At 41.6% G+C, this 24,318-nt stretch overlaps 1 protein-coding gene across 15 annotated transcripts in view; it reads left to right on the top strand.

Annotated features, from left to right (window-relative positions):
* The window catches only part of zbtb20 (zinc finger and BTB domain containing 20), a 332,916-nt gene that overhangs the window by 64,892 nt on the left and 243,706 nt on the right, over window positions 1-24,318 (top strand). The gene's annotated exons all lie outside the window — the stretch shown is intronic.

The raw sequence follows: 24,318 nt of genomic DNA, 5'->3' as shown, positions 1-24,318 counted from the left end.
ACTGGAAACCGTTTTCCATTCCCAAAAACATCCATCAACCATTGTTCAATCCTTTGCCTAAACAGCCTGAATTCTCCTGGGATATCAGATGATTTCCAGTCTATCTTTGGAATTCTTGCTGCCATTGCCTCAGCCTTTTATTCTTTTCTTCTTTAAGGAGCAACTGTTGCCTTAAGAGCTGCAGTGAACTACAGTGGCTGCAGAGCTAAGGAGGAGCCATGCCCTGAGCTGTGCTGCTGCAGTGTGATCCTTTATCTTGCAGGAAGGTAGGTATTCTGGTGTCCAGGTCGGCTAATGGTGTACCAAATGCAGTGATGGCATGAAGGATTCTGTGCCAAAGCACAATGCTGTACTGACCTCAGCGGATGAAAATGTAGTTGCTTTTACTTTGTCGGCACAGGGTAAAACTGGGTGTGCGCACAATTCTACTACTTGCACTGCTCCCAGATGTGAAAATGATGATCTACTTGCAGCACTTCAGTTGGGGCTTCTGGTTTAAATCACTGTTTTCAGCTGCTGATCAGCGCTATTGACTCACCACTGCTGCCACCATGTTGTATTATCTTCTTCTAGATTAATATAAATGAAGCTGAATGTCCGGCATAACGGTCAAACGGGAATTTTGATCGAGACATCTTGCATCTTCAGCTTACATGTGTCAACTGAAAGTTGCAAGTTAACTAAGATGGCTGCTGCATCATGTGCTATTACATCGCTTCCTGTGATGGCATAATTACTTACATGAACATATTTAGATTATTATTTCGCATACTAACAAATACACTATCATAACAAAAATAACCAAATGTACCAAATAACCCTAAATGAAGAAATTACCAACAAGGGTTTTACCTTTTTGTAACTTTAACACAAATCCGAATCAATGCAAATCAACCAGCAAATGACTGTCAGGATGACTATAAATGGCACATGGAATAGTAGATGCAACAAAAGACGATTGCACAGCAGTAGTAGGCAGTTCACCCTGCCTTTATGGTTCTGGTTTCAGCACCGTGGTTCTTCCAAACAGAATTCTAGTCCTTTTCCTTCAACGTACAAACATACGAAATAGGAGCATGAGTAGGCCACTCACCCCTTTGAGCCTGCTCCACCATTCAATAAGATCATGGCTGATCTGATTGTAACCTCCACTCCACATTCCTGCCTATCCCCGGTAACCTTTCACCCCATTCTTTATCAAGAACCTATCTACCTCTACCAAGAAAACATTCAAAGTCTCTGCTTCTGCTGCCTTTTGAGGAAGGGAATTTCACTATCTTCTGAGAGGAAAAAATGTCTTCTCATCTCTGTCTTAAATGGGCGACCCCTTATTTTTAAACAGTGACTCTGAGTTCTAGATTCTCCCACAAAAGGGAACATCTTCTCCACATCCACCCTGAAAAGACCCCTCAGGATCTTATATGTTTCAATCAAGTCGCCTCTTACGCTTCTAAACTCCAGCGGATAAAAGCCTAGCCTGCCCAGCCTTTTCTCATGCCTGGTATTAGTTTAATAAACCTTCTCTGAGCCGCTTCTAATTTATTTACATTCTTCCTTAAATAAGACGACCAATACTGAATGCAGTATTCCAAATGTGGTCTCACCAGTGTCCTGTACACCTGAAGCATAACCTCTACTTTTATACTCAATTCCCCTCGCAGTAAATGATAACATTCTATTAGCTGTACCTGCATACTAGCCTTTTGTGATTCATGCACTAGGACACCCAGATCCTTCTGCATCTCAGTGCTCTGCAATTTCTCACCATTTAGATAATAAGCTTTTTTACTCTTCCTGCTGAAATGGACAATTTCACATTTTCCCACATTAAACACCATTTGCCAGCTCTTTACCCACTCACTTAACCTATCTATGCCCCCTTGTACTCTCCTTATGTCAAGGAATTAGTAGATTCTCCACAGGCAGCGGTTTCCGCGTAAACAAAGGTCTACCAGTGCAATATTGGTACACTTCTTTCTGGAAATTTCTCAACTCTCCGCTCCCATCGCTTGTGGTAGCATGGATCTGCTGGAAACCCTTTTTTCAGCTTCTCCCTTTCCTCTTTGTGTCTATGTACCACACCGCCTCTGTATTTTAACTTCCTTCCTGTTTCCACTGTTTCCAAGATGAGGATTGCCAGTTCACATAAACCAGTGTTTTGCATTATCCAAACATTATAATTGATCCTTTTACAAGTGATTCAAACTCCTTTGAAGTCCTTTTTAAACATTTTTAAAAACAATTGCAGATTTCCTAAACATTTTAAAGTAATTACAATTTTTTTCTTACTGTGACTGCCTACCGGTCAAAGGTTGTCACACTTGCTTATAAATAATGGTTTCTGTGAATTACCTGTTTAATATGTGATGAATATCTAATTCATGGTCCATGTTAATATTTTAGAGGTAATGTTTAGCTCTGAGAACATCAAAGTCTAACTGTTGAAAATCAGATAAATGCAACTAAAACAGCTTGAAGTCTATTGCCCTTAAAAGGTTGGGGACATGTTGACCTAAGGGATTAACAGTTATTAAGGTAAGAGCCATAAAAAAGCAGATGGGCATACATAGCTGGAGAACTGGAGACATGATGTCTACACTGCTTGCAAAGAAGTGCAGCCCAGAGAGATATTTTGGGAGTTGGAGCTAAATTAGTTTAAAGGCATTCATTGAACCTTAAAAGGCAACGTCTAATGGAGATAGGTGGAGCTTAAGATGATTCTCTGGTTTCGATTTATCTATGAGTTTGTTGGCAGAGTGAATGTTCTGCAGCGGGGGAAGAAGCTGGATACCAATAAGGTCCTGCTGTTAGCAGACTGTAAGCGCTTAGGACTCAGAAGTCCTTGGGAGCTGAGAACAATGCAGAAGGTCACTAGCTCCCTGCTGAAGGCAGTCATGGCTCAAGAGAAGCCCTGGAAGCCATCTATAGCTCAATGCTGCTGGGAGACTGGAGTTCTGAGAAATACAGGGGTAGTGCCAGCTTAGTGAAGTTAGTGGTCTGCGAAAGAGCTGGAATTGTACTGAGGCAGAAGTGCAGTGTTGTGAATCCCGTGGAGTGCGGTCTCAGGAGGAGAAATTGAACCATCAGGAGGTGACCAGTCGTTGAGGCAGTCCATGCTGGAGCAGCCTTTGAGGGAATTCAGAGGCTAGATCGTAGAAAATGAAGAATTGAAGTCTCTAGTGAGGGGTACAGAGTTTTAACACAGTTTTGGTGTTGGAGGGTGGTATATTAGCATGGATAGAGAACTGGCTAACTAATAGAAGACAGAGAGTTGGGATATGGTGGGCATTTTCAGGATGGCAACCTGTAACTAGTGGAGTGCCATAGGGATCAGTGCTGGGGCGACGATTATTTACAATATATATTAATGACCAGCATGAGGGAAATGAATGTACTATCGCCAAGTTTGAGGATGACACAAAAATAGGTGGGAAGGCAAGTGGTGAGGATGACACTAAGAGTCTACAGAAGGCTACAGACAGTGGGCAAAAACGTGGCAGATGGTATATAATGTGGGATAAAGTGAGGTAATGCACTTTGGCAGGAAGAATAGAGGAGCTGAATATTACTTAAATGGAGAAAGACTGAAGAAAGCTGCAGCACAGAGGGATTTGGGGGTCCTCGTTCATAAGAAGATAAGAACTTGGAGCAGGAGTAGGCAATTCAGCCCCTCGAGCCTGCCCCGCCATTCAATGCGATCATGGCTGATCTAATTTCAGCCTCAACTCCAATTTCCCGTCCTCTCCCCATAACCTTTCAACCCATTACGAATTAAAAATCTGTCAATCTCCTCAAATTTATTCAGCGTCCCGGCATCCACTGCACTCTGCGGTAGTGAATTCCACAGATTCAGGACCCTTTGAGAAAAGTAATTCCTCCTCACCTCTGATTTAAATCTACCACCCCTTAGCCTAAAACAATGGCCTCTCATTCTAGAATGCCCCACAAGGGGAAACATCTGCTCCACATCTACTTTATCTATCCCCTTTAGCATCTTATATACCTCAATTAGATCCCCTCTCATCCTTCTAAACTCTAGGGAGTATAGGCCTAAACTGCTCAATCTCTCCTCATAAGACAAGCCCCGTGTCTCTCAAATCAATCTAGTGAACCTCCTCTGAACCGCCTCCAATGCAACTACATCCTTCTTCAAGTAAGGGGACCAAAACTGTGCGCAGTACTCCAGGTGCAGTCTCACCAATGCCTTGTACAGTTGCAGCAACACTTCCCTGTTTTTATACTCTATTCCTTTAGCAATAAATGCGAAAATTCCATTTTCCTTTCTTATTACCTGCTGTGCCAGCATACTAGCTTCCAGCGATTCATGCACGAGGACACCCAGATCCCTCTGCACTGAAGCGTTCTGAAGTTTCTCTCCATTTAAATAATAAGTCGCCTTTTTATTCTTCCGACCAAAATGGATACCTCACACTTATCCACGTTAAACTCCGTCTGCCAAATTTTGGCCCATTCACCTAACCTGTCCATATCCATTTGTAAATTTCTTATTTCTTCATTGCAACTTACTTTCCCACCTATTTTGGTGTCATCTGCAAATTTAGTTATAGTACCTTTTTATCCCTGAATCCAAGTCATTAATTTAGATTGTAAATAGTTGGGGCCCAAGGACCGAACCCTGTGGCACCCCGCTAGTTACAGTTTGCCATCCAGAAAAAGACTCATTTATCCCGACTCTCCCTGCTTTCTGTTGGTTAGCCAATCCTCTATCCAAGCTAATATATACCCCTAACTCTGTGTTATCGTATCTTGTGTATTAATCTTTTGTGCGGCACCTTATCAAAGGCATGAATACCAAAAAGCTAGCATACAAGTTCAGCAGGTAATAGGTAAGGCAAACGGAATGTTGGCCTTTATTTCAAAGGGAAGTCTTGCTAAAACTATACAAGGCACTAGCTAAACCACACCTAGAATACTGTGAACAGCTTTGGCGCCCTTATCTAAGGAAAGATACACTGGCATTGGATGCAGTCCAGAGAAGGTTCACTAGATCGATCCCGGGAATGGAGGGATTTTCTTATTAGGAGAGGTTGAGTAGGTTGGGCCTGTACTCATTGGAGTTTAGAAGAATGAGAGGCGAACTTATTGAAACATATAAAATTCTTAGGTAACTTGACAGGGTGGATGCTGAGTGGTTGTTTCCCCTTGTGAGTGAGCCTAGGACCAGAGGGCATAATCTCAGAGTAAGGAATCACCCATTTAAAACAGAGATGAGGAGGAATTTCTTCTGAGGGTAGTCCATCTGTGGAATTCTTTACTGCAGAGGACTGTAGAGGCTGGGTTGTTAAGTATATTCAAGGCTGAGATAGACAGATTTTTAATCAGTAAGGGAATCAAGGGTCATGGGGAAAAGGCAGGAAAGTGGAGTTGAGGATTATTGGATCAGCCATGATCTCAGTGAATGGCAGAGCAGACTCGATGGGCTGAATGGCCTACTTCTGCTCCTACATCTCATGGCCTTTTTGTGATTGCCAATGGCAACTGATGTCTGAGTGGGTTGCTGAGAAACACATGGAATGTGTCATGGTCACATCTGGCATTTAATGTGCATGTGGCGCATTCAACTGCAGTTTGCCTGTTAATTCATATTTACCTGGTTAATTCTGAATGTTAGAGTATACAATAGATATTGTAAATTGTTTTACTTTTCTGACTTGGTATAGTAAAATGAAACTTAGTGGGACCCCATGCATGATAACAATTTTGGATTAAGGTCTGATGGTAGGCAACTGCACTTGGCTATGGAGGCTTGGTTTTGTGGTGAAAATGAAAAAGAGGTGCTAGGAACAAGCCCAAATTGTATCATATGGTGACAGTTAAGTTTGATTAATGCCACTTGCAATACAGACAAATTTAGAATTAAACTGAACAAGCAGAAGCAACCAGTAATGAAAAATGCCCATCAGGACTCAAAGACATTGGCCACAAACTAGAATTAGCTTGTCAGATATGAGCATATGATTAGGAAATGTTCAAAGCGAGGATGCAAAGGAGCATTGTGGATATAGAGAAAAAGACAATAAATGTTCATGTAGCACATGGAGGCTCTGCACAGCCATGATACTGCAGAAATGAAGGAATGGCACCATGGTGTTGCATAAACATGATGATTCGCATTTCTGGCCTGGTTAATAAATCCACTTTTGCTCCATTTAATTATGGAAAGACATAGATGGATTTTTAAAGAGTGTTTAAATTGCTGACACAGATGGGTTGTGAAACATGGGGAGAAAGACTGTCACTCAATTGGAAAGTAATGACTGTATTCTGACACACAGTATGCAGAGTAAAATATAATAAAACCTATAATAAAATGTTCTTTAATTTCTATAATTGTTAAAATTTCACGAGAAACTTGTAGGCATAAATTTAGAATGGTTTAGGAGATTACATAATCGTATGTACAAAGCATTATCTGTGGAGATGAGAAATGTTTGGAAACAATAATCAGAAGCGGGAGGTAAGGTATTGAAGTAAGATGTAGGTGAACCTAAGTATAACAAACTTGTTTCTAGAGTTTGTTCAAGACAGTTCAAATGCAAGGCTACTGAGAAACAAATATAAAGCTCTTAACTATGCTTTGTGGACTCATGAAATGAGTGGACGGGCAGACCACTCTCATTGGTTCGTCAAAAGAAAATCATCAAAAAGGGATCAGCTACTGCTTCGGAATAAATTTCAAAAGGATGATACCATGGGCTCATTAATTCAAGTATAAGAACATGGGCCACAGAGAGAGTGAATACTTACTCAAGTGTAGATGTGGACCAAATACTATCAAATAACTTGATGCTATTTGATTATTGAGTGAGTAACTCAAATCCTTTAGGAATTTGGAGTCCCAGTACTCATGAATGATTAACCCATATCCACATTACGGCAGGTTGTGCTTTCATCTTGGTAAGCTCATAGTTGGTGCAGGCAGATCAATATGTGAAGGAGAGAAATGTTTTTGCCCATGATTTTATAAATTGTACTCGCTGAGCTGGTGGTAGACCATTCTGGAAAAGGGAATGTGCATTAAGAGCCATGAAAGAACTAAACATCAAATTAAAGGATGAGGAAGAGGCAGCTTGGATAATTACCCAGTATCATGCCAGACTGAAGCAGTGGCAGGTGGCAGTTAAACTGTGCCAGAGCATATGATTTCACAATTTGAACCAGAGGCAGTGGCCAAGGCATGTGCTGACGCCAAACCTCCTGGAGGCATTTGAGGGAGTAGAGGATTCCTCCACTTGTTATTTCACAGAGTACAATGAGAACGAGAGCCCGAATATATTTAACTGAACTGTGCTGGTCAAGGCAGGACCAATTTACCCCGTGCTAGAAGACATGCAAGCTCAGGCCACGGATCTGTGAGCCTAGTATGGAATCTGAGTCAACAGTGTGGCCTAGGTATGAGAAGAGATTTTGATTTAATAATCGAGATTGGAAGCAAAAATGTATTTTGATTTCCTCCTAATAGGATATAAAGCAGTTCAACACACTAGCAGCAGATTGTTTGACATTCATTCTCCCAATATCACTCAGGGCACAGCCAAATTTTACAAAACGTATATATGGTAAATCAGGGGCAGCCACAAAACACTGCTTCAATCCATGCCTATTAAGAGGGTGCGCATAGTTACATTAGGTTATGTTGAGAATATATCTAGTTCATGTATTTTAGGATATAATTTTTAGTTTTAGATATTGAAGTTTAACTTTAGAAAATGGGATAACCACGATTACAAGCTTGGAACCCATTACACTTAAAAGGTTGGGGTTATGTTGCCTTCAGAGGTTAACAACTAGAAGTAGAGTCATATGGACTCGACATTAGCTCTGTTTCTCTCTCCACAGATGCTGCCAGACTTGCTGAGTTTTTCTAGCATTTTTTGTTTTTATTTCAGAGTTCCAACATCTGCAGTATTTTGCTTTCTTCAAGGTAATTAAAATGCTGGGCTTTAAAAATGGCCAGAACACCTCAAGAAATGGCAGTTCAAAAGGTGACCCATGTATGCTTAATCAAGTCAGAATAGAAGAACAAGAACTATAAACAGCAGGTGGGTTTACTTAGCTAAAGATCCGGAGACATGATGTCTGCAAAGCTTGCAGTACGCAGTCCAGAGGGATGTTTTTGTTTTGGGAGATGTAGCTGCAGTAAATTAGTTTAAAAGCATTCAGTAAACCTTGAAAGATTATAAAACCCTTTTACTTTTCATCAGATCAGAAAAGAAATTGTAAATGAGGGATTATTAACTTAAACCTTGGTATGAAGACAGCCCAGAGCAGGCTAAAACAAAAACAGAATTACCTGGAAAAACTCAGCAGGTCTGCCAGCATCGGTGGAGAAGAAAAGAGTTGATGTTTTGAGTCCTCATGACCCTTCAACAGAACTGAGTAATATTAGGAGAAGGGTGAAATATAAGCTGGTTTAAGGTGGGGAGGGGGGGGGGGGGGTTAGGAGGAGAGAAGTGGGGGGTGGGGGGGTGTGGTTGTAGGGACAAGTAAGCAGTGATAGGAGCAGATAATCAAAAGATGTCACAGACAAAAGAACAAAGAGGTGTTGAAGGTGGTGATATTATCTAAATGAATGTGCTAATTAAGAATGGCAGGACACACAAGGTACAGCTCTAGTGGGGGTGGGGTGGAAAGACTAACAGGGCATAAAAGGTATAGATTTAAAAATAATGGAAATAGGTGGGAAAAGAAAAATCTATATAAATTATTGGAAAAAACAAAAGGAAGGGGGAAGAAACGGAAAGGGGGTGGGGATGGAGGAGGGAGTTGAAGATCTAAAGTTGTTGAATTCAATATTCAGTCCGGAAGGCTGTAAAGTGCCTAGTCGGAAGATGAGGTGCTGTTCCTCCAGTTTGCGTTGAGCTTCACTGGAATAATGCAGCAAGCCAAGGACAGACATGTGGGCAAGAGAGCAGGGTGGAGTGTTAAAATGGCAAGCGACAGGGAGGTTAGGGTCTTTCTTGAGGACAAACCGCAGGTGTTCTGCAAAGTGGTCGCCCAGTTTTAAAAGCATTCAGTAAACCTTGAAAGATTATAAAACCCTTTTACTTCATCAGATCAAAAAAGAAATTGTAAATGAGGGATTATTAACTTAAACCTTGGTTTGAAGAGCAGGCTATGTCATCATGGAGATAGGCAGAGCTTTGGAAGGTTATCTGGTTTCAATTTATCTGGCTGTTTGATGTGAGAGTTTGTAGTTACAGTTTCAAAGTGATGTGGTTTGCAGCTCACTGAGAGAAGATAACCAAAAGTAAATGACAGTTAGATAGACCTGCACTCTAAGCAGAGTAAAATACTAACTTCTTCATTGAAGTTATGGAAAGCAGGTAGGGCCTAATCTGTTTGAGTCTTTTGAGGAAACAGATGTAACTAGTGGGAGAGTGCACAGTGGGTGTCTCAGTTTCTTATTGCAAATGAAAGTAATCTGCTGAATTAGCTTGGAAGAATTGAAAAGTAACCACAACAAAGGACTGGGGTATCCATAGTCAAGAGATGGCAAATGAACGTTTTATCTCTGAGAATAGCTGGAGCTGAGGAGAATTCTCCAGAGGACTGTGGCATACTTACGGCTGGTGCCTACAGAAATAAACAACTTTGAGATTGATGTGTCTTATAAGAGAATTCTAGGAGAAAGTAAGAAATAAACCTGATTGGATAACATGTAGTTAAGCTACAGTGTTAATCATTTTTGTTTTGTTGACTTACTTTATATAGCTTGCTTTGTTTTTAAAAAAAAGTGAAATCTTGTGGTGTGGTCCTATTGGTTAAAACAAGGTATTCAGATTTATTTTTAAATGTTAACGGTCTCTAACTGGATCATAACAGTTGTGATTTCTTTCATTGTTACTACTGTTAAAGAGCCATATTTGAGGTATAGTCCATATTGTGAACTAGGTGTCAGGGTTATAATCTCAAGTCCTCTTTGAAGGGCCGAAGTAGATTGACATTGTGCTAAAATTGCCCCAATCCAAATGATGTATATTTCAACTTCTCATCAGCAACCTCAAGATGGTCATTGTTTAGATGTCTCTATGGTGTTAAAATTGTTATTGTGTAACCAATCACCTTTATTTGGTTAAATCGCTTTCAAAGCAAGTGCATGTTCTTGAAAGGAAAGTCTTAAAAAAGAATCAGCAGTGTTGGCTGTTTTATTATCTTGCTGCGAGGTATGAAACTAAACTAGACTCTTTACTGTCATTTAATTCTTGTAAAGATTATACTGTTCTCACCAAGTAACACCTTTTTAAAATTTTCTTCCTAAAAGTACTTCCTCTCAAATTCTGTAAGAACAATTCAGTGAGTCCAATTAATTTATTTCATTAGGCTTTACCAATAACTTAATTTTTGAATAACCTGTGATATGGTCGTTGGCCAGATGCCAAGTTGTTGGTGATATCTGATTAAGGTCCAATAATGTTTTGTTTAAAGTGGACAAAGTTTGAGATTCCATGGAGTTCGCAATAACCTACCCAGACATCTGTAACACTGTGAATCAACAATCTCACTGAGACTTCATATCTCTCTCTTATGAGGGTTTCCAGTCTTCATCTTTTGAAGATCTCGCCTTGGAGCGACCTTTGGAGAGAATTCCAACTCAGATAGCTTCGACAATGGCCCACCTTGCTGCCCCAGTGGCCTGCAGCACAGAGTCACCAACCTTCGAATGCCTTCTGGGATCTTTGGGACTTCTCCTGAGTCCTCTTCACTTAGTTTGCTAACCACAGCCCTTTGGCTACTTTTAACTGAGACCTCTTCCTGTCCCTATCCCTTGTCTGGGACTCTGCCTTTGGGACCTCTCCCTGTCCCTTGCCTGGGATGCTTGTTTCCAATGGTACTCCACTCCTTGTGTCTCAACTTAGATTTTCACACCGTTTTTCATCTCTGCATTGGCATGCTGGACCTGTCCTCGGACCAAAGATCTTAAAATGTTGAATTGTGCTTGCGCAGCTCATTCCCAGTCTGCGCATGCACGGAAACTCCAAGGTCTGTCAGGGTTTGGAGACCCAGACCTCTGCTCTCGACGCTAAGATAATTTGACTTTCATAACACCTGTTTTATTTTACACCCTGTTTGACAATGAATCTGGCATACCTGATGATTTAAAGTGATGCAGGCATTCTATATGTGCCTACCTGTGAGAAGCAAGAATGCAAGAAACATAACTGAGGACAGCAGTACTGGTCCGTGAACTATGTAGACCCAAAATTGCATTTGTATTTACCCTTCAGTTTGGAGAGAATCTATCTTCAGTGCCATATGCTACAGGAGTAGGTTCTGTTTGAAAAGTTCACTCGTTTTTATTCATCTAATACTTTGAAAGGAAAAATATATTTGCCAGTCGTGCCTGATTCAGCCATTACTTTGGTGAGTATGGATATAAACATAACCTTCAACTTTGGCTAGGATATTAGAGTTCTTCCTGCTTCTCCAACCATAAATATTTGTTATAACCAACATAGCAAAAAAGACTGACAAAGTTTCCAATGGTCGTCAGATATATCATTCTCTTCTAAAATCTTGAAGGTCGATTTTGATTCAATAAATAGCCCTCAACAATCTTGTCTTTCAGATTGCTTAACTGGCATAACCTTATCAAACTAGTGGGGATGTCAACATATATTTCCACATGCCATCCCATCTGATGCTGTAGGGTCTTTGACTATTCTTCTCTTGAGGCAAAGGAATGATATGGATTTCCAGGCATGAAGCTTTTTACCCTTTGTTCTTTCATGGGATGTGGGCATTGCTGGCAAGGCCAGTATTTGATGCCCGTCCCTAATTGTCCAGTGGCTTGCTGGCCAAATCAGAGGACAGTTAAGAATCAACCAAATTGCTGTGTGTTTGGAGTCACATGTAGGCCAGACCAGTTAAGGATGGCGGATTTCCTTCCCTAAAGAGCATTAGTGAACCAGATGGGTTTTTACAAAAAATTAATTATAATTTCATGGTCACCATTACTGAGACTAGTTTTATATTCCAGATTTATTAACTGAATTTAAATTCCATCACCTACCATGGTGGGATTTGAATCCATGTCCCCAGACCATTACCACTGCAGTAAACCAGTGACCAGTAAATGCATATTGACTCTGTTTATAAATGAGTAATAAGAATGTTGTTTTCCAATAAGCTATTTGTCAGTTTGTGATCAAAGGTTAAATCAAACCACCTGACGTGTCAGCTATCTCGATTTTATGGGTCAATTCCAATCCGGCCCATTGCCCTGACTTCATTTGGCTCCATTATCCTTCAAGCCTTTTCCAAGAATTTCAGCAGGCTCCCTGCTTTCTGATTTATGAAATCTCAGTATATCCATACTAATGCCCCAGAAGAATCTCTGGAAGCTACTTCTGTACTCTTCTAAGGAGTCTCTAAAGTCAGCCCTGACTATCTGCTGAGAAGGGAAAGATTAAATAAATAAAGTACCTGCATTTTAAGTAAATACCACAAATCCATCATGGTACATTGACCAAAAAATACTTAGCATATAAATAGCTATGTGCCTTTGGCTGGTTTCCTGCAGGTCCAGGGAACCATCGATTGCACACATGGCAATCAAGGCGCCACAGATCATAATGGAATTTTCAACAGCCACAGGGTTTCCACTCATCAATGTGCAACTCATGTGCAATCACAAAAAGGTTATCATGCTTGTTTTCCCAAGATTTTCAAATAGCTGCCATATTGCTTCCACATTGCACAATCTTCCTGAGCTCTCCACACTTCGAAGTGGAGTTGGTGGCTGGCTACTTGGAGATGAGAGATAACCACTGAAGACGTCATTGATAACACCCTTTAGGAGTCTATGCAATGTTGCCTAGTGAAGATACACTCAAAGCCACCAAGCCATGAGAGCTGTGATCAAGCAAGCAATTGGATGCTGAAGATGGGCTTTAGGTTCCTTGACAGATCTGGAGGCACCCTTCATTATAAGCCAGCTCCAGTGTCGAGAATGATAATGGTATGATGCACCTTGCATTAACATAGTGCAGCAGCAACAACTGGAGCTACAGAGGGAAGAAGGTTTTGAGCGTACAGCTTCTTCAGAAGAAGAAAAGGCGGGTGTGGGGGCTTAATGCAGCAACAGTGCATGCAGATAGTTGTCAGGGATGGCCTAATTCTGGTACACTTCAGTTAGACCGAAGCAATGAACCCAACTGGCAACTAAATTCTGTACCAACCTCCAGCACCCCCGACCCTCACCATCTCCCAAGAGAAAGCAACATAAACAGAGTGCTCTGGCATTGGCATCCATTTCATGTCTTTAACTCTTGCCTTACCATTTGTCACAAGTGAGCAGGCAGTATGGCAAAATTGGAAAATGATGCAAACAAATGTTTCTAATCTTACAGAAAAGAAGAAATGTAACAATCCAATGTTTTGTCAAACACCCATGTGCATACCATTGTGCAATTACAGTTCTTTACTCTTTTTTAAGCTACATCTTCATGTGCAACCCTGTCACTTCAGAGGCAGAAGGCAGGCTGCTCCTATCCCTCGGCTGACTGCTGAGATGCTTTTGGCGGACATCCTCTAGGTTTGTGATATGTAAGACTCCATGTGAGAATCCAGCCACCTTTCTTGGCAGTCTCACTGAGACGTGTATATCTGAACCTGTGGATGCACTGCATGACTCCTGCAATGGCGCATCCTCAAAGTGATCTCCTCCACTTCCTGTACCACTACCTGTGGGACGTGTGTGGGGGATGAAAGTCATGATTTTGAACTTTCAAATTAAGAAAAATATTAAACCAGGCACTGGCTGCTGATGTTAAGTCAACATGAGTGAGCACAAATGTATGCCATATGGCTGTGTGATCTTTAATTTCACCAGGTAGCTGGGAGATCACCATTTCTCCATCTTCGATGACCTGACATGCTGAGACTTGGCTTATCTCCAGCGCTGCTTCGCTTGCAGCTGTCAGTATGAAGGTGGCAGGAGGACCACCTCTGATTCTCTGCCTCTCCCTAGTGTTCTGTGTTCTCATCTGCAAGGAGTGAGAAATGAGCAAGTCTAATGGAATGTGTTGAGTGGGTGGATGGACAACATGCTTGGAGAGTCACTACGATGAGTAGTTGTAATGTTACATTAAGATGAGAGTGTGTGAGAGTAGTGGAAGGTCAGATGGGAATGTGAGAAGGTGCATAAACAGAGAGGAATGGGTGCATCTGCAAGGTAAGCTGATATGAGGAGTGACGTGCACTAGGAAGTTTAAGAACGCAGAGTGAGGGAGGTGTTGGGGTTAGACATGCATCAGAATATACTTGAATGCAATTCACCGCTCACTACAGGGCACTAAACTTCTGCTAAAACAAAAACAAAAATACCTGGAAAAACTCGAACAGGTCTGGCAGCATCTGTGGAGAGGAGCACAGTTAACGTTTCGAGTCTGAATGATCCTTCAACAGAACTAAGTAAAAATAGAAAAGAGGTGAAATATAAGTTGGTTTGGGTGGGGTGGTGGGGTGGGACAAGAAGAGCGAGATAGAGGGCCAATGATAGGTGGAGATAACCAAAAGATGTCACAGACAAAAGGACAAAGAGGTGTTGAAGGTGCTGATATTATCTAAAGGAATGGCTGATTAAGGGTAGAAAGCAGGACGAGCAAGGTACAGATAGCCCTAGTGGGGGTGGGGTAGGGGGAAGGGATCGAAAGAGGCTAAAAGGTAGAGATAAAACAATAGATGGAAATACACTTAAAAATAATGGAAGTAGGTGGGAAAAGAAAAATCTATATAAATTATTGGAAAAAACAAAAAGGAGGGGAAAAATCGGAAAGGTGGTGGGGATGGAGGAGAGAGTTCATGATCTAAAATTGTTGAACTCAATATTCAGTCCGGAAGGCTGTAAAGTGCCTAATCGGAAGATGAGGTGCTGTTCCTCCAGTTTGCGTTGAGCTTCACTGGAACAATGCAGCAAGCCAAGGACGGACATGTGGGCATGAGAGCAGGGTGGAATGTTGAAATGGCAAGCAACAGGGAAGTCTGGGTAATGCGGACAGACTGAAGGTGTTCTGCAAAGCGGTCACCCAGTCTGCGTTTGGTCTCTCCAATGTAGAGGAAACCGCATTGGGAGCAACAAATGCAGTAGACTAAGTTGAGGGAAGTGCAAGTGAAATGCTGCTTCACTTGAAAGGAGTGTTTGGGCCCTTGGACGGTGAGGAGAGGGGAAATAAAGGGGCAGGTGTTGCACCTTCTGCGGTTGCATGGGAAGGTGCCGTGGGAGGGGGTTGAGGTGTTAGGGGGTGATGGAGGAGTGGACCAGGGTGTCCCGGAGGGAACGATCCCTGCGGAACGCCGCCGAGGGGGTGGGGGGGGGGAAGGGAAGATGTGTTTGGTGGTGGCATCATGCTGGATTTGGCAGAAATGGTGGAGGATGATCCTTTGAACGCGGAGGCTGGTGGGGTGATAAGTGAGGACAAGGGGGGCCTTATCATGTTTCTGGGAGGGAGAAGAAGGTGTGAGGACGGATGCGCGGGAGATGGGCCGGACACGGTTGAGGGCCCTTTCAACCACCATGGGTGGAAAACCTCGGTTAAGGAAGAAGGAGGACATGTCAGAGGAACTGTTTTTGAAAGTGGCATCATCAGAACAGATGCGACGGAGGCGAAGGGACTGAGAGAATGGGATGGAGTCCTTACAGGAAGCGGGGTGTGAGGAGCTGTAGTATACTTCTGCTAACCTCGTCAGCAATTTCCACCCAGGCTACCTTTTCCTCTGTGGCAGACCTCTTCCTCCTGACAGCAGGGAAGGGAATCTCCCTCCAGGCATTGACAGCCTTCAGCATCAGCTGTGGAGAGGGATTGTGAAGCAAGGTGCTGCCTTGTAACATTGTCCAGGTGTTTCTGCAGAAGACTCAAATGCTTTCAATTTTCACCTTAACAGTGTTTTTTTAAAAAACTTCAGCTGAAGTATGCTCGTGTGGCGCCATCATGTATGTTCGTGCTAATTGATCAGGAAACCCAGAAGTCAGAAGCAAATGTATTTTCTTGAAACCTCTGGGTTCCCCATGTGCTACCAGGCTCTTTTGCCAGCACATGAATGGTTTAAATCCAGCTCTATATTTTTAATGTCCTGTAATTTACAACACCTGCAAGATTTGTAAAATTTGATCTTGTCAGCTTATTGATACAGTGCTGTACATAGCTATATTGCAGTGAGGAGCAAATCATTGTCTTGTTTATATTGGTGCAAAACTGCTCTAAACGTTAGAAGTTATGTTTTATGTGCCTATGAGTAATGACTCAAGGAAAGGAGGTGTGTGATGACATATTGTACACTAAAAACCTGCTTTCACACCAGTGCTATATAACCTGTTGCTATTGGGAGTGGATTAAAATTTAAATTAAAAAAAAATGACCAAAAGATAAATGGGATTGCAGTGCAATATAGAAACAAATTGTTGGAATTTCAGTGTACTGATGAGGGAATTGCAAAGACCAGGACAAAGGCTGCAAGTTCCCAGAAATGTGGATCTTTCACAGACTGCTGCAAGGTGAATGTGCAATTGCTGGGAATCATTAAGACCAGCAGCTAGAAGACCCACTAAAAATTGTTGTCCAAATGTCTGGCATAATGGTTCAAAGCATCTACAAGTAGACATCATAGAAATATTTATTATAGATTCTAACATGAAAAGAATATGGTCAAAATATTCTACCTGTTAAATAAGCAAAATAATCATTACATTGCTTAAAACAAAATAGTAAATACTATGACTATCATTATATACATGTCAGTAATGTATTATGGAGTATTTTTATATCATTATCTAGTTTTATGCAAAATTTGTAGTTATCTATTCTTTAAAAATCTTGCATTTATACACACTTGTCAACTTTTTTTCATTATAAATTCCTACATCTACATTTCTACTAGAAATTGCTTATGTGAAGTTGTCATGTAATTACATCTTTCACACTCTGCATGTCTGTTTGAATACAACATGGCTGAGGAGAATGGAATAGCACAGCTATCAGCTGCTAAGTTTCAAACAAGTTTCTTAAATAGCCAGAAGCAACAGATGTTTTGAAGGCATACATGAAAGGAGAAATCTGCCAGTGGATGAATTTCAGTGCCCTGACTAAGAACTTGCAAGAGCCTTGAAAAACTCAAGCGACTAAGTGTTTTTCAGCTGCACGGTGACATAACTGTTTGGAATCATACAATGCAAGTAAACTGAGTAGAGTTGTTCCAGATGCATCTGCTGAAGAAATGAGGGCCCAACCAGAATATTTTGAATCCCACCCTGATTGCTGACAGCTTTGGCACAGTGATAGCACTCTTCTGAATCAGAAGCTTGTGGGTTTAAGATCCATTCCAAAGAATTCAGCACATATTTTAGGCTGACACATCAGCGGTGTACTGTCAAAGGTACTACCTTTCAGATGAGATATTAAACCAAACCATTGTTTGCCCTTTCTAGTGGTTGTAAAGATTCCCTGGCATTTTTTTAAAGAACAGTAGGGAGTTTAGCCAGTGTCCTGGGCAATACTTATCCCTCAACCAGCATCACTACATCAAATTATCTGTTCATTTATATCATTGTTGTTTGTGGAGTCTTTACACAAAATAGCTGCTGTGTCGCCTACATTATAACAGTGAATATACATCAAAAGTACTTTGTTAACTGTGAAACACTTTGGCATGTCCAAAAGTAGTGAAAGGGCTGATATAAATGCATTTGTTCCTCCGGTGTTGAGATTGTTTTGAATGTCGTTCTAGTTAATGTGCTATTTCATCAGAGGTTGAACATGCAGATGCTCTCCAGTGACTTGAAGCATCCAAAATTCTATATCCATTCTTTTCTAATTTGTGCTTTAGGGTTAATAGTTAGCACTTTATTTTACAATAGTGCCCTATTTTCTCATCAATACAGGTAATTGTTGTTACTTAAGATTAAAATAACAGAATTTTTCCTCTTTTGAGTTTGCCTTTTGAAGAGTGCTTTCAGTTTCTGTTCCAGAGTACATGTTGTCTTATCTTGAGTTCTGATTGCTTGAATATGTTCATGGAGAAAGTGGCCTGCCTTGTGCAAAGTGAACTATGTCTAGCTTTACCTGCCTTCATCTAGTGTATTTAAAGTAATTCATATATTGTATACAAATTAGAAATGAGAAAAGCAGTGTGTATTAAAAAAATGCATCCCTATGCAAAACACACGATGTCATGGGGAGTAAGCTTCACTGAAGGTATTAAAAGGCTGTTTGAAGTTTGAATTGTTGCACCCATGTTTCATGCTGCTAAAAATTCTGAAAATGGTAGTGTGACTTTATTCTAGTAAGGTCTGCTCTTAATAATTATCTCAATTAGTGTTTTTAGTAAATAGATGTTAATCCATTCATCCCATTGCCTTACTCATTTGCAAGAAACACGGCCCGAGAACAATGGTACTGAAACTGCATTGTTGCTACTGGTAACACCTCGGCACAGTGGTGCATTGTAATAGCCATTTACAATGGTCATATTTTGAGTCTAGACCTCAGGCAGACTCCTTTAGCATATAATGTATGCATTTAAGAAAAATTGCAGCAATTTACTGAATGAATATGAATGTTGAATTGAAAGGGTGGCTACAATTTACTGAGCAGAACTGTTTATTTAAAGGAATGATTAATTAAATTTAGCAAGAACTTGGCACTGCCGACCACAGGAAGGCAGTCCTGTGTGCAAACTTCACTCTAAGGATGGGGAAAAATTTCAAGAATGCTACAGGATTGTAGGAAATAACTTCAAATTAGTAGAATTAACAAAAGTTGAATACAAGCAGCCACAATCCAAGGCATACCAGACAATACCGGTATCTAAGAGACTAGGGTGGTAGGCTGTAACAATGCCTTACTCCACCTGCTACTAAAACTTTCAAAAGAACACCACGTCATTGATTAATAGATTTGAGAGTCAAGTTTTGGGCTGAATTTTTGTCAGAGAGGCAGGAAACAAGAGCTGGCTCTGTTTTGGGTCAGAAACCCACTTCCAGGAGGGAAATTGATTCAAGTTCAGATTTCACGGGGGTGAGCCCCTAATTGGTATGGAGATGGTTTTCCTGTTGACTTCGAACCAGTGGGGGCAGGAACAGGGGCAGGTAAGATGAAGTATGGGACTCATTTAAACCCCTGAGGCAGCCATCACTGAGGCTGCTGGTTCTCCTGAGGGAGAAATCTATCAATTGTGTTGAAACCTCCTACTGCACCAGAGGGAAGTGAGATGTCACGGGGAGCCGGGGTCAGGGCATATCCTTGTTTCATTGATGTTGACCTGGACCTAATTCCGGAGGCTGTGAGGGAGAGGAGGGAGGTCATCTTCCTGGAGGATGGCAAGAGGAGGCCATATTGTCATGCATTAGGGGCACCTTTCTATTCAGTGTCATCTCCCTCCTCTCTTAGCTCCTGCTCCTGCCCAGATGAGTTCTCTCCTTCCCTCATTGCCCTTAACGTCCACACCTCTCTGGAAGCCCTGTCATGGTTTTATGGACATCACCAGACTTTTAATTCCAGATTTTTATTGAATTTAAATTTCACCATCTGGGATTCAAACCCAGGTCCTCAGAGCATTACCCTGGGTCTTTGGATTACCAGTCTAGTGACATACCACTATGCCACCACCTCTCCAAAGCATGAGCACCACTTACACAGCACACATTTCGAACAATGACTTACCTGTCCATTGGGGAATTGAACCCCTGTTACCCGGGTGATAGGCGGGGATACTACCCACTATTCTAAAGAGGACAGACTTGCAAAATTTCACTATCTGCCATGGTGGGATTTGAACCCAGGTCCTCAAAGCATTACCGTGGGTCTCTGGATTACAAGTCCAGTGACAATATGGAGAACTCAGCAGACCATCATAATAATTGAAACCCTTGGAGGAGGATATTGGAGGGCACTCCCTGACCAGTTCATGCACCAGAGTTGCATCTTCAGAAACCCAATGGCCTGCTCAGTAGTTGTCCAACTGAGCAGGTCCCTTTGGTTGCATTGCCTCCCACTGGGGCTCCTTTCAACAGGTCAGAGGCCATGCCTCCAAGGAATATCCCTTGACCCCAAGGATCCATCTAAGTGCTTTGAGAGTTGGAGTGAAGATTTGAGGCAGTCTGTACTGCCAGAGGATTAAAGAGTCATGGCAGCTGCATGGAAAGTGAGTGCACACATGGTCGAAGCTCTTGTTGTGGTCGTTGATCAGTTGGATGCTGAGAGAGTGAAAGCCCTTCATGTTAATGGATCTTACTGATCAGTCGTGGGGTGTGTTGATGACTACATGGGTGCAGTCAATGATCCCCTTGGCAAATCCCAATGATGGAGGCAGAACCTAATGTTCTCTGCCCCTGCAAGGTCATGTCCATTGTCAAATGAATATGCTATGCATCTCTGGCAAAGAAGGCGTCATTGACCAGCGAGATGCAGTGGTGCACAGCCATTTGCGATATGCTGCTAAGGTCCACAGCTAATCTTTGGAAGGAGCCAGAGGTGAAGTACTTCAAGGCCCCAGTGATTTTGACAGTTACTGAAGAGCATGGCGACCAGTTCTGCAAGGTGCAAGATCTTCAGTGGTGAGGGCAGAGAAGTCATTGACCATCTACCTGAAGAGTTGCAGCCTCCTGCAGCACTGGATGTCGGTCATCTCCAGATAGCCCTGTCCTTCATGGTAAATTCTGTGCTGACGATATGGCCTCTGTTGCTTTTCTGCCTCACTTTCATCTCCCGTGCCCTCCTGCTGTTCCGGGTTCCACCCTTCCTGAGGAACGCATTGCCCCTCTTCATCACTGGGCCCAAAATCTGACAGTTATGCCCCCAGTGCCATTTGCAATCTTCCATTTAGACAGGGGGCTGGCGTATTGTGATTGACAGCCTTTTCCCCAGCTCTTCTGCCCCAAGGTGCCAGGGGTGTGACAATCCCATTTGATGCCTGAGCACTAAGTGGCCACTCTTGTTGCAATGTGTGCAGCGCCAAGGTAACTTACCAAGTACCGATTTCTCCCTTTGCCCCATTGACCCCCTTTCTGAGCCATGTTGTTGCGTTGGGGCATCCTGGATTGGCTCTTGCACTCAGCTTCTCAAACCAGTGTGCCCCCCCTTTTTTTTAAATATTCCACCCACCCTCCAACAAGCTGCTCCTGAGCTTATTTGACATACTGCCTGGCGCTGGCATTTTTGGGGCTCCCCTGCCACTGTTCCTGTCTTCAGGGGGCCCCAAAAATTCAGTCCTTTAATACAAGAATTACAACATTAGGAGATAAAAGCAAAATACTGCAGCTGCTGGAAATCTGAAACAAAAACAGAAAATTCTGGAAAAACTCAGCAGGTCTGACAGCATCTTTGGAGAGAGAAACCGAGTTGACGTTTCGAGCTCATATGACCCTTCTTCAACATTAGGAAATGTCTGTCAGCTACCTTATCTTGCATTGATGGATCAAAATGTCTGTAATGCCTGTGATACGTGTCTGCATTAAACACATCCAGCTAGCTTGCAGGATGAAACCTTCAGACTCCTTGAGCTTGAATCTGGTGCACTCAGTTCTTGCTGACCACCTTATATCAATAACCTGTCACTTTTATATCCTCCTCTATAATGCAATGGATTTTGGTGACAGGATATGATGTAACCATAAGCAATTTGTTTGGCTAGAATAGAAAAGTGATAGTAATTTATTTTGTCTGGTTCTATAATGCAGGCAGAAGGCACCACTCGTTAATCCTTTTTAGCTCCACACTTTCTATGCATTAGTCCATAGTAACCCTGTTTGCAATTATTAACTTATACACTTGTAAAATAATTGGATGAAATTCTCATCTAACGGCCTATTGTCTACAGGAATGTAGTTAATTTGCACCAGATGTCATATCTTGTTTTGGCTGCTTATTCTGTGCAAAGATGTTTGGGCATATGCTGAACCTGTCTACGCTAAGTTAATCCATGATGCTTTCTGTGCATGTCAAGATATCCGTAGTCATTTTTTTTATCTTTAACCCCTAAAAGCTGCATTAAAAAAGCTTTGTCACCTTAAAACTGACCTATTCAATGCTCTTTCAGATGGGCTTTCACACTTCACTCTGTTGTGTCTTGTGGTTCCCAGAAGTTTGAAATAACCATAAAGCTCCTGTATTTATTTCCTGCAACTTTCCATGTGGCTGGTGGACTGATACATTGTTGTTTTGGTATCTGAATGTAGTGCAGTAGTGAGTGATATGGCACTTGGATACTTATGCATACAGGTTTGAACCTAAAGTTCTTAAAATCATATTTGAATAATATAACAATATAGCATTCTTCCATTTTAAAAAAATATTGCTTCTATATATCAATATCTCTGTTTCAATCATTTAATTTCTTTATTATATCTAAACTAAAGATCATTAACAATCTGTTTTCTTTTTATAGCTTGTTTTCTCAAAAAATGTACACAGTATCGCTTGGGTGGTAGAATGTTGTGCCTCTTCTGAGCTGAAGCAGCATGCTGCAAGTTGGTCTTTTGGCCTGGCAGTACTAATCCTCTAGCTCATCATTACAATTCTGAAGCTTATGTTTCCCTTCCAACCACTCTATGTGCCTGAATTAAACCATTTTTTAAAGCTTCCTTCTGTACCCACTCAGCTTGGCTTTTTGCATTTCGTATTTCCTCTTTTAAACGCTCCAGTATTTCACATTTTAATATTGGTCTGCAGTGTATTATTCTCCAACTGCGCTATAGTGTAAAGTTGCATCTGCAGTTCACTAGTTTGCTGCCTGAACTCAGCAGTGTCATTCTTCTCTTTTTCAAGCTCTTCTATTTGGGGCATATACTGTTGAAGTTTTGACCTGAAGTTCAGGATCTTCATCTTGGATGCCTCCGCCGCTAACTATATAGCACACAGTTTCTCCTTTTCAGCATAACCATAATATCCTGCTCAGCTTTCAGTTTTTTCAGGTCAATGACATTATTCTCTAGTTCTAACTTTGCATCTTTGGAGTGCTGTAGGTTTCTGGAAATCTTTAGCTGCCTGCACTTTCTGAATTAACGTTCATTCCTTTTCTATCAAGAACGATGGAATTTATCCAATTTTTGGGCTTTGTGACTCTAGGAATCACTTCCTTTTCTTCCATCTCTTGGAGCTTTCTTTCAAGCTCTCCTTTGAGTTCTGTTGGTACTTTACGTGGGGGCAAATCATTTTTTTTTCTCTCTGGATCAACAGAGATCTGATGTTCAAAATCTTCAAAACATCCATCCATTTTATCAAAACACTCTAGGTACTTGTGGACGAGATATATCGTGCATCTGATTGGAGGGTGATTTTCAATGGGTACACTCCCTTCAACCGTTAGTGATGCCTCCTTCCTCTCCTGGTTTACTGAGGTCATATGCAGCTCTTCACACCTGCTCAATCCCATGATAGCAAAACCACCTGTTTGTATTGTAGAACATGCAGTTAACGTATTTTCCTTTGTGTGTCCCTCAGCGAGAGGAATGGTCTTAGGGCAGAGGTTTATTTTTATTCCTAGCTGTCGAATCTTTTCCACAATATGCTATTCAGCATGATGTTGCTCTATTTCAGAGCTTATTTCTTTGGGAAACCATTTTCATTCAAAATTTCAGAAAACATCTTTTGTTATAATCTAACTGTTATGTCTTGTGTTTCTTAGAAGTTTGAAATAATCTCACTTTTAGGCTCCTATTCGACGAAGCTCCAGCATTTATTTCCCAGATCTCACGATGTGCTACGCACTGATACGTGGCTAATTCAATACACATACTGTCATGATATAGTGAGTGATAGAACACCCTGGATATTTATGTATACATACTGTTATGATCAGGTGAGAAGGGGTGAACTGGCTCCTGTCTATTCAACCTCCTCAGTCGGTCGCAACGAAGGTTTAAGCTTCTTCTTCATGACGGTATATCTTTTCCAAATCAGAATGTATCTAACTATTTAAACTGTGAGCAAGAAGAAGCCTATCAGATAAGTTTTCCTTCAGCCAAAGAGCAAATTTATTATCCACTAAAGCTGGAAAAAAGATTAAAAACACAAAGGGCAGAATTTTACGGCCCCGTTTTGGCGGGGACAGGACCGTAAAATGCGGCAGGCCGTTATAAATCCCATTGACCACAGCGGGAAAGTAAAATCCCGCTGTCGCAAAATTCTGCCCAAAGTCAAGCATTCGTCCTTCATGCAATCAGGCCCACATTTACACAGGTATCAGAAATAAGATCAGCTGTCTGTAGTGTCACTTCAGTCTCTTCTGATGGAGTTTGTCTGGTCATAGCCTGGATTACCACACAATCAGTGAAAATGCCAGGTACTTTCTTCTGTAGCTGTT

This window comes from Cetorhinus maximus, chromosome 16 (genome assembly GCF_964194155.1).
Source record: "Cetorhinus maximus chromosome 16, sCetMax3.hap1.1, whole genome shotgun sequence".
NCBI lineage: Eukaryota > Metazoa > Chordata > Chondrichthyes > Lamniformes > Cetorhinidae > Cetorhinus > Cetorhinus maximus.
This window is presented reverse-complemented; position numbering and strand designations above follow the sequence as displayed.